Raw genomic sequence first — 9,541 nt, 5'->3', positions numbered from 1 at the left:
TCCAGACTCGTCTCTTAATTAGGGGTTGGGAGAAGAGAGCTGGTCCAGAACAGTTTGCTTTCAGCCACTCACCCCTTAATACTACGATGGAGCAGCTTCTTGCCGAGAATGCCCAGCTCAACCAGCAACTCACCTTGCTGGCCACTCAGGTGGCACAACTGCAGGCTCAGGTACATGCTGCCCCCCCACCCAGGAGGAAATGTCAGTTAGCTATGCCGGATAAGTTTGCTGGTAAACCAGAACTGTTTCCTGCCTTCCTGGGACAATGCCAGCTTTATATCAGCGTGAGAGCAGCTGATTTCCCCACTGACCGAGATAAGGTGGGATTCGTGTTGAGCCTTCTGTCGGGAGATGCAGCTCGTTGGGGCACGCCTCTGTTGGCACAGCCTAGCCCTTTGTTGGATAACTTTGGGGGGTTTTGTGACCATATGCGCCTCATGTACGAGGACCCGATTAAGGCGCAGACCGCCACCCGACGTCTGAAAGCTTTGAGGCAGGGTCAGCGCCCCCTACAGGCCTATATCAGCGATTTCCGGCTGCTTAGCCAGGATTCCGCCTGGAATGAGGCTGCGCTCGTGGATGCCTTTCAGGATGGCTTGTCAGAGGAGATGTTGGATGAGCTGGCCCGCGTGGACATTCCCTCAGATCTGAATGGGCTGATCCATCTTTGTCTGCGGATCGATGCCCGGCTGCAGCAGCGTAAGAGTCGCCGTGCCACCCCACAGACCCCTGCCGCCCCTGTTGTGCGTGAGGCCCCAGTCCAGAGGGAGGAGCCAATGGAGCTGGGTGCCGCCAGGTCCCGTCTATCGGTGACGGAAATGGACAGACGACGATCGGAGGGGTTGTGTTTTTACTGTGGGGACCCTGGACATTTGGCTGCTTCTTGCCCAAAGAAGCGTCAGCGGGCGTCAGTGACCAAGCCTGCTCCGAGAAAGTCCCCTGCTTTGCTATCGGGAAACGGCCCGAGCCCGATCTAGACGGTGTGAAAGATCGGGCGACCCACAACGATCACGCCGAGCGACGCCGTTCCGACGGTGCCTGTGAACCTCCACGGCATTTGATTTTGGAGGCACGACTGATCCTTCCTGGCAAGCCAGAGGGGATTCCGGTCCATGCCTTAATTGACTCTGGGGCTACCACTAACTTTATGGATTCGGCCTTTGTGGCCAAATGGGCTGTTCCCCAGTGTCCGGTGGATCCGCCCATGCTTGTGGAGACCATCGATGGTCGAGTGCTCCTGTCCGGGCCTATCACGGCCGCCACGCAACCCGTGTGTATGGCCATCAGTACCCATGTGGAGGCCATTCAGTTTTACGTCACTTCGGATCTGCACTTCCCCGTGGTCTTGGGACTGGCGTGGCTCCGGGCGCATGATCCACAGATCTATTGGTCTCAGAACTTGGTCACCTTCCCAAGTTTGCAGTGCGTGGACCACACCCGCCATATCTGTGCCGGCCAGGTGGAGGGTTCCTCAGGGGTTTCCTTGCCTCCCGTACTGTCCGACTTTGCTGACGTGTTCAGCGAGTCAGAGGCGGACCAATTACCCCCGCACAGGCCCTACGACTGCTCCATTGACCTAGTCCCTGATGCGCCTCTCCCAGTGGGGCGTTTGTACTCCATGTCGGAGCCCGAGTTGGCCGCATTGCGGGACTTCCTGACAAAGAACTTGGCTCGTGGATTCATCCGGCCCTCGTCCTCGCCAGTGTCTGCGCCCGTGCTCTTCGTCAAAAAGAAGTCGGGCGAGTTACGGCTTTGCTGTGACTACCGGAAACTCAACGCTATCACGGTGCGTAACCGCTACCCGCTGCCCCTCATCCCCGAGCTCTTGGACCGACTCCGGGAGGCTAAGATCTTCACGAAACTGGACCTGCGTGGAGCGTACAACCTCGTCAGGGTTCGGCCGGGTGATGAGTGGAAGACAGCGTTTGGTACTCGCTATGGACATTTCGAGTACACGGTGATGCCGTTTGGCCTGACCAACGCCCCCGCTGTGTTTCAGCATTTTATGAACGACATCTTTCGGGATCTGTTGGACCAGTTTGTTGTGATTTACCTGGACGACATCCTGATTTACTCCCCGTCGCGTGAAGCGCATCATCAGCATCTCCGTCAGGTCCTGCAGCGCCTCCGGAAACATCGGCTGTTTGCCAAGTTGGAGAAGTGCCAGTTCTACCAGGTGACCATTGATTTCTTGGGCCACCGCATTTCTCCCGAGGGCATCGCCATGGATCCAAGTAAAGTTGAGTCGTTGCAGAGTTGGCAACCCCCGCGTCGCGTGAAGGATGTTCAGCGACTTCTTGGATTTGCCAACTACTATCGGACATTCATCCCTGGCTTTGCTGCCTTGACAGCCCCCCTCACCCGGCTCCTGCAGAAGAAGACTCGGTTCCAGTGGAACGCCCCCGAACAACAGGCGTTCCAAGCTTTGAAGGACGCCTTCATGAAGGAGCCCATCTTGAAGCATCCTGACCCGCAACGGCCGTTTGTCGTGGAGGCGGACGCCTCCGACATTGCCATTGGGGCCGTGTTACTCCAGGCAGCGACGCCCAACGGTACCCTTTTCCCTTGCGCGTATCACTCTCGGAAATTGAATCCCTCGGAGCGCAACTATACCATCTGGGAGAAGGAGCTGCTGGCCATCAAGGCGGCGTTCGAGGCTTGGAGGCATCATCTGGAGGGGGCGCGGCATCAAATCGAGGTCCGGACGGACCACAAGAATCTGGAAAGTCTGCAGACCGTTCGGAATTTGAACCAACGCCAGATCCGGTGGTCCCTCTTCTTTGCGAGGTTTGACTTTCGGGTGCGATATATACCAAGCGGGCACAACCAGAGAGCGGATGCTCTGTCCAGGAAGCCCGAGTACACCCGAGTGGAAGACAAGCTTCCGCCCAGGACAGTGATCCCCGTCGAGTCTTTCGCTGCGGTACGGGAGCCGGTGGATATACGGGCTCGGATCCGGGAGGCGCAGCAGCAGGAGGCGTGGGTGGCTCAGCGGAAGGAAGAGGTGGGGCCAGATTCGCCTTGGTCGGTCACGGATGGACTCCTGTATTATCGTGACCGGCTCTATGTTCCAGGAGGGCCACTCAGGGGACTCGTCCTCAGCCAATGTCATGATAACCCGGCTGCGGGGCATTTTGGCCTGTTCAAGACTCTGAACCTGGTCTCCCGTACTTTCTGGTGGCCCCGAGTCCGACACGATGTCCAGTCTTATGTCACCTCCTGCGTCCCATGCAGGCAGGCCAAGTCAGCGACAGGGGCCCCGCCTGGTTTACTGCAGCCTTTGCCAACGCCCAAGAGACCCTGGGGGGCTGTGTCCATGGACTTTCTGACGGATCTACCCCCATCCTCCGGCTTCACGACAGTGTTTGTGGTGGTGGACATGTTGACCAAGATGGCGCACTTCATCCCCTGTCGCGGCTTACCGTCAGCTCGCGCCACTAGTCGCATGTTCATCCAACAGGTGTTCCGGCTGCACGGCCTTCCCGACAGGGTCGTCTCCGATAGGGGGGCCCAGTTTACAGCCCGCTTCTGGCAGGAGTTGATGCGGGCGTTGGACATTAAGGTTTGCCTCTCGTCCGCGCATCATCCTCAGACCGACGGGGGTACCGAGAAGGTCATCGGCATCTTAGAGCAGTATCTGCGCTGCTATGTTAACCTGCAGCAGGACAACTGGGTGGACTATTTGGCCATAGCCGAGTTTGCCTTTAATAACTCGCAACACACCTCCACGCAGATGACACCGTTCTTGGCCAACGTGGGTTATCACCCCAGGTTCTTCCCTCTTTCTCCCGTGGACTCACCGGAGCCGGCAGCGAACGAATTCATGGCGGAGTTACAGGCGATCCATCGGTTGGTGCGACGGCAGCTGGAGAAGGCCAAGGCCGACTACAAGAGGTTCGCCGATCGGTCGAGAAGGGATACGCCTCCACTATCGGTGGGGGATCGGGTCTGGCTGTCCACCAGGAACCTACCATCCACTCGGCCGGCGAGGAAGCTGGACCACCGTTACCTTGGACCGTTCCCAGTCGAGGCCGTCATCAACCCGGTCGCCTATCGTTTAACTCTGCCACGTTCCCTGCGCATGCACCCCGTCTTCCATCGGTCCTTGCTGGTCCCCGAACGACCGGCCTGTCCACTTCGCCAGGCGGAACCTCCACCATCAGGAACTCGTGATGGAGGCAGCACCCCCGAGTACGAGGTCGCCAGCATCAGGGATTCCCGCTGGCTGAAAGGTCGCTTCCAGTACCTGATCGAGTGGAAAGGGTACGGGCCGGAGGACTTCACATGGGAAGACGCGACCGCCGTTCATGCCCCTGCGTTGGTGACTGCTTTTCACGAACAGTTCCCATCCCGACCGCATCCGGATCGGCAGACCCGAGGGAAGGGCCCTGCGGTGCGGGATAGTGTTGTGACTCAGGGCCAGCCGGTGGGTCCGACAGCCGGGTCCGATGTATCGGAGGACTCAGATGTGGGGGAGGAGGGAAACGAACCGGCTGATGATGATTTGGAGGCTTTGCAGAGTCCTCAGCCGGGGACCTCTTCTCAGCTGTGTGAGCCCGAGAGTGCGGAGGATGATGACCCACAGCTGGCCCTGTTCAAGGACGCCCGACGTAGGAGGCAGACGAGCAGGGACAAACAAAGAAAGACTATGGGACTCCTCGGGAGGAGGCACAGGGAGACCACGCCCTGAGCTCTCTATAAAAGAAGTGTTTGGGGAGGGGCTAGTTGCTGAAAGCAACTTTTTCGTTTGAGAAGACAAGCTCTTGTGTTTTGTTATCTGCGTCATTAAACCTTGGCAGAAGCCTTTTAGCCTTGGACGCTTTCCAGACTCGTCTCTTAATTAGGGGTTGGGAGAAGAGAGCTGGTCCAGAACAATACCAGATGTAGGCCTTTGGTTGCATCCATGGAAATGCTAAAGTTTCTACATGCCGAAATCTACATTATAGTCTCTGCTATGAGTCTTACAACTTCATTTCAACCTCTTTGTTACATCCTTTATTATGAGAATTATAAGGAAAATGCTTTTTTGGGCAAATGGGAGCATGCGCATCTCTCCAGTGTACTTCTGAGTTTCTGATGTGGCTTTTATAGTCTTTGAAAGATTTTTCCAGATATCATGTAACTGGATATTTTACTGACTAACTGCTTCCTGAAAACAGAGCTTTTCTGAATCACTTTGACAATCAAAAGCACTTCTCTTGAGGCTTGAAAGCACTTGCGTAACCATAGCCACTGCCACCCTGGGCTGTTAAGAAAAAAAAGATTATTTGCCATTGAATGCTTGCTATATTTCCTACAACCTGATTTTATTTTTAAAATAGCAAGTGTAATAACAGTACTTTTCAAAGTGTTGTGGACATGATTTATAGGAATAGATTTGTTTATACCTGGGGCTTTTTCTTGGTGTCTTGTTAAATTAAAAATGTATGAATCCACAAAAAAAAGCAAATCCCCAGTCATAGTGAGTGTGAATTTATGCAGATGAAGAGATGAAGCAACTATTGATAAGGAAAATTCACTATGAGAGAAGATGAATTCACAAAAATATGGACTGTTTCAGGAAATTTATGATAGTGACAAATATTTTGATTTAAAAAGTGAAATTCTCATTTTGATGAGGATTTTTTTTATTTTTATTCCTTGTAATTCTTATCCTTATAAGCCAGCAGTGTGCTGCAGCTGCCGAAAAAAGCCAACACAGGGCTAGGCTGAATTAACAGAGGGATAGAATCAAGATCAAGTGAAGTACTAATACCACTTTACAATGGTTTGGTAAGGCCACACCTGGAATACTGCATCCAGTTTTGGTCACCATGATGTAAAAAAGATGTTGAGACTCTAGAAAGGGTACAGAGAAGGGCAACAAAGATGATTGGGGGACTGGAGGCTAAAACATATAAGGACCAGTTGCTGAAACTGGGTATGTCTAGTTTAACGAAGAGAAGAGTGAGGGGTGACATGATAGCAGTGTTCCAATATCTCAGGGGCTGCCACAAAGAAGAGGGAGTCAAGCTATTCTCCAAAGCACCTGAAAGCAGGACAAGAAGCAACGGATGGAAACTAGTCAAGGAGAGAAGCAACCTAGAACTAAGGAGAAACTTCCTGACAGTTAGAACAATTAACCAGTGGAACAACCTGCCTCCAGAAGTGGTGAATGCTCCAACACTGAAAGTTTTTAAGAAGAGACTGGACAGCCATTTGCCTGAAATGGTATAGGGTTTCCTGCCTGAGCAGGGGGTTGGACTAGATGACCTCCAAGGTCCCTTCCTCCTCCTCCTCCTCCTCCTCCTTATTATTATTATTATTATTATTATTATTATTATTATTATTATTATTATTATTATTATTATTATTATTATTATTATTTCACTTCAGCTTGACAAATGGAACCTCTGCAGAGAAAACTTAGATTTTTTAAAAAAAAAATCAGATTAAATATCTGAAGGCAAGTAAGTGGCTGCAACTGTAGATTGTTGAAAGTAGGGGCAGAACATGCCTCTTGAAGGAAAAAGATCACTAAGCATAAAGCCTCAAGCTACATGATACTCTGCATAAAATCTATTTTCTGCCTATCAATTTTCATATTTTTTCCTATAAGAAAAAATCTAATAAAAAAATTAAGCTTGAAGAGAAAATCATAGTGGTGTTAAAAACCTGAGTCTGACATGGGATGGAGCAAAAGTCTTTTGTTAAGAATCACCTCTTATTTGTGTGGCTGTGATATATCTCTGTGCCTTTTGTGCTGGGTCCATTTATGCTGCCCAACTCCAAGCATAACTGATAGAGTGGCAAAAAAGGTGTACGGGTGGGCATATGTTCATGAAAGACCACAAGACTGGTAATGGGAAATAATTTAGTTCTCATATTTTATAGAATAAACAGAGGCCATCTTCGTAGTCATTCCTGTCGTAATCACTTCCCAATTGGATGAAGGCACTCTACATGGGGGTATTCTTGAAGACCACCCAGAAGCTACAACTGGTTTAGAGCATGCTGTGATTTGCATATGTTACACTGCTGTTACACAAGCTGCACTGGCTTCCATTTGCTTTCTGGGCACAGTTCAAAATGCTGATTTTCACCCCTCTCAAAGCTCTACGTAGCACAGTAACTGATTATTTGCCAGATGGCCTCTGCTTGAGGATATCTGTCCATCGCACTAGCTTAGACTCCCTTTCTTCACATTTGTTATCTACTGGGTTTGGGAGGCATGCCTTCTCTGTCCTGGCCCTTTGGTATAGCTTTCTACCTGAGATTTTGCTTGGTTAGGTTTGCTATGAGCCCCACAGGATCAGTGTGTGTTTTAAGCAGCAATATACAGCAAGTTCTTTAAATGAAGAAAGAAGTGTAAAAATGGTAAAACAATTGTACGGAGGAAGGCGTTTCTCCAGGTGAGGCATATCCAATATGGAGAGGTAGACTAGAAATAGAATTATTCAATCGTATTATATCGACTGCAGTTTATGGAATACTAATGTAAATATTATTTTAAGAGCAATAACAGCCCAACAAACTTTCTTGAGCTAGCAGAAGAAAGACAATCAAAAGAAAATGGTGATAAAGAGAAGCTGGGATGTAGTCCCCCTCTTTCGTTGGGCGCCAACTGCCTCTAAAGTTGCTCTGTTTTGGAAACTACTTTCCAACTATCAGCTAAGGAGAGCTAGGAAGCCCAACAGAAAGTGCTTTGTGTTGCCTGCCAGCACGTCTGAGGGTTTTCAAAACCTGGCAAAGTAGCCTGCCAGAGATTTGCCTCCAGTCCCTCTGTCGCTCTTCTGGGAGACTTCAGTCCTTTCATAAGCTGATGGCCAGCCCCAGGTGGGCTAAACTTTTGTTCCTGTGAGAATATGAGAACTCTTGGGGCAGTTTTTGTGGATGTTAAGGGGAGACACTCATCTTGCTTACTGATGAAGTGAGATGATTAATTTCCCTTCTACTTAAAGCCTTGTGGCCTTTAAAAAAATACTGGCCTAGAAAAGTTCAGCAACTGAATAAATGAGAAGAACCACACTCCACCTGCCAAGTTCTTTAGCTAATTGTTTTCCCCTCAATATTGTTCTTTTCAATGCAGCACAGTTGGTATTATCAACCCTCTGCTCTGAGCAGCAGGTCAGAATTTTTCTGGAGGTTAGGTTTTGGAATTTATGAAGAATTGGTAAACTTTAAAAAAATGAATGCTGGGTTATTCCAGTAAGCAAAATAAAATGCAGAATCTTGTCTGAAGTAGCAGTATTAATGACCTCATATATTCCTGCTTACAGTTTTCCTGCAAAAAAGTAGATGATGCTATTTTCCATCCATAATTGGAATCTTCCAAATTTGTGCCCAATAAAAAGAGGAAAGAGAAGACAGGATTCCTTATGTAATTGCTTTCCCTTATTTTTAAGATTTAGTTGTGGGCCTTCTGCGCCCCACTGCATTAAAGTTAGCCCATTTCCCTAATGGCCTTCTCTTCCTGCTGCCGCTGCCTTTTCTGTTGCTCTTCTCACTTTCTTCTGCTCATGCACAAGAGCAGGGATGCTGCCTGTACAGCACATGCCAAGTACATTTCTCACTTCTGGTCCAAATGCAACTGTGCACTTGAAAGGGACAGAGGCAGCTCTGCTTACAGCCAGAGATTTAAAGCATTCAGCCTGTTTAGCATCTACTGTAAAAAAAGAGTTAAGGACTAACTTGGTTATGGTGAGCAAAGCAAAAGTGCTAATAGCTCTTTATGGGAAATGACAATAGCAGTACCAAAGGGCTGGAAATTAAACCTACTCAGATTATTTTACTATGAGAGTAACTAAACATTATCATAGCTTGCAAGAGACTGGGAAGTGATTGTCTTTCAAATACTAGTAGATGTAGGCTCAAATGTTGTCTAAATTTGGCCGCCTGTGACTTTAGATTAACCCAAGGTCCAATCTAGACATAGTTACTTGACATTCCCAAGGCTGATGCCAATATCATCTTCCAACCCATGATTTCAAGCTGGACTTTTCTGTCTTTATTCAGGACCCTACTGTCCACTGAAGATACACAAAGCAATATATTTACAGTGTTTGTGTATGTCTCTCTCTGTGAGTGTGTCTGTGTGCATGACTCTGTGTGTGTGTGTGTGTGTGTGTGTGTGTGTGTGTGTGTGTGTGTGTAGTTCGGGGGTGAGGTGGGGGAATGGCACATACTGAAAATTTGAGTATAGCTAAGCAAAGCCCAGAAAATGTGCAACCTGTCCCTATCCATGTTGGGAAGGAGGGTGCTCAACTCTCTGGAGCAGGAAATCAGTAATCAAAGCAGCTCCACGCTTTGTTATATTGCCATGGTAGTGCTGCTGCCTGATGGTTAGGAGCAGAAAATGTGAAGCACTGCTTGAATTTATAACCCTTTTTTAAAAAAAGAATTCTGTAGTAATCAGAAAAGGCTTGCCTTAGATTTCCACCTGTAAAATCTAAGATAAGATATTATTTTGATTTCTTACATATATATATATATGCATGTGAATTCACAGTGAAGTTTTCATTTATTTGTGAGAACTAATACCAGATATTAATCTCTCTTCTCT

The sequence above is a fragment of the Vipera berus genome (genome assembly GCF_964194415.1).
Source record: "Vipera berus genome assembly, chromosome: 2".
In the NCBI taxonomy this organism is placed as follows: Eukaryota; Metazoa; Chordata; class Lepidosauria; order Squamata; family Viperidae; genus Vipera; species Vipera berus.
The sequence above is the reverse complement of the archived record's forward strand: the minus strand, read 5'-3'. Positions refer to the sequence as shown.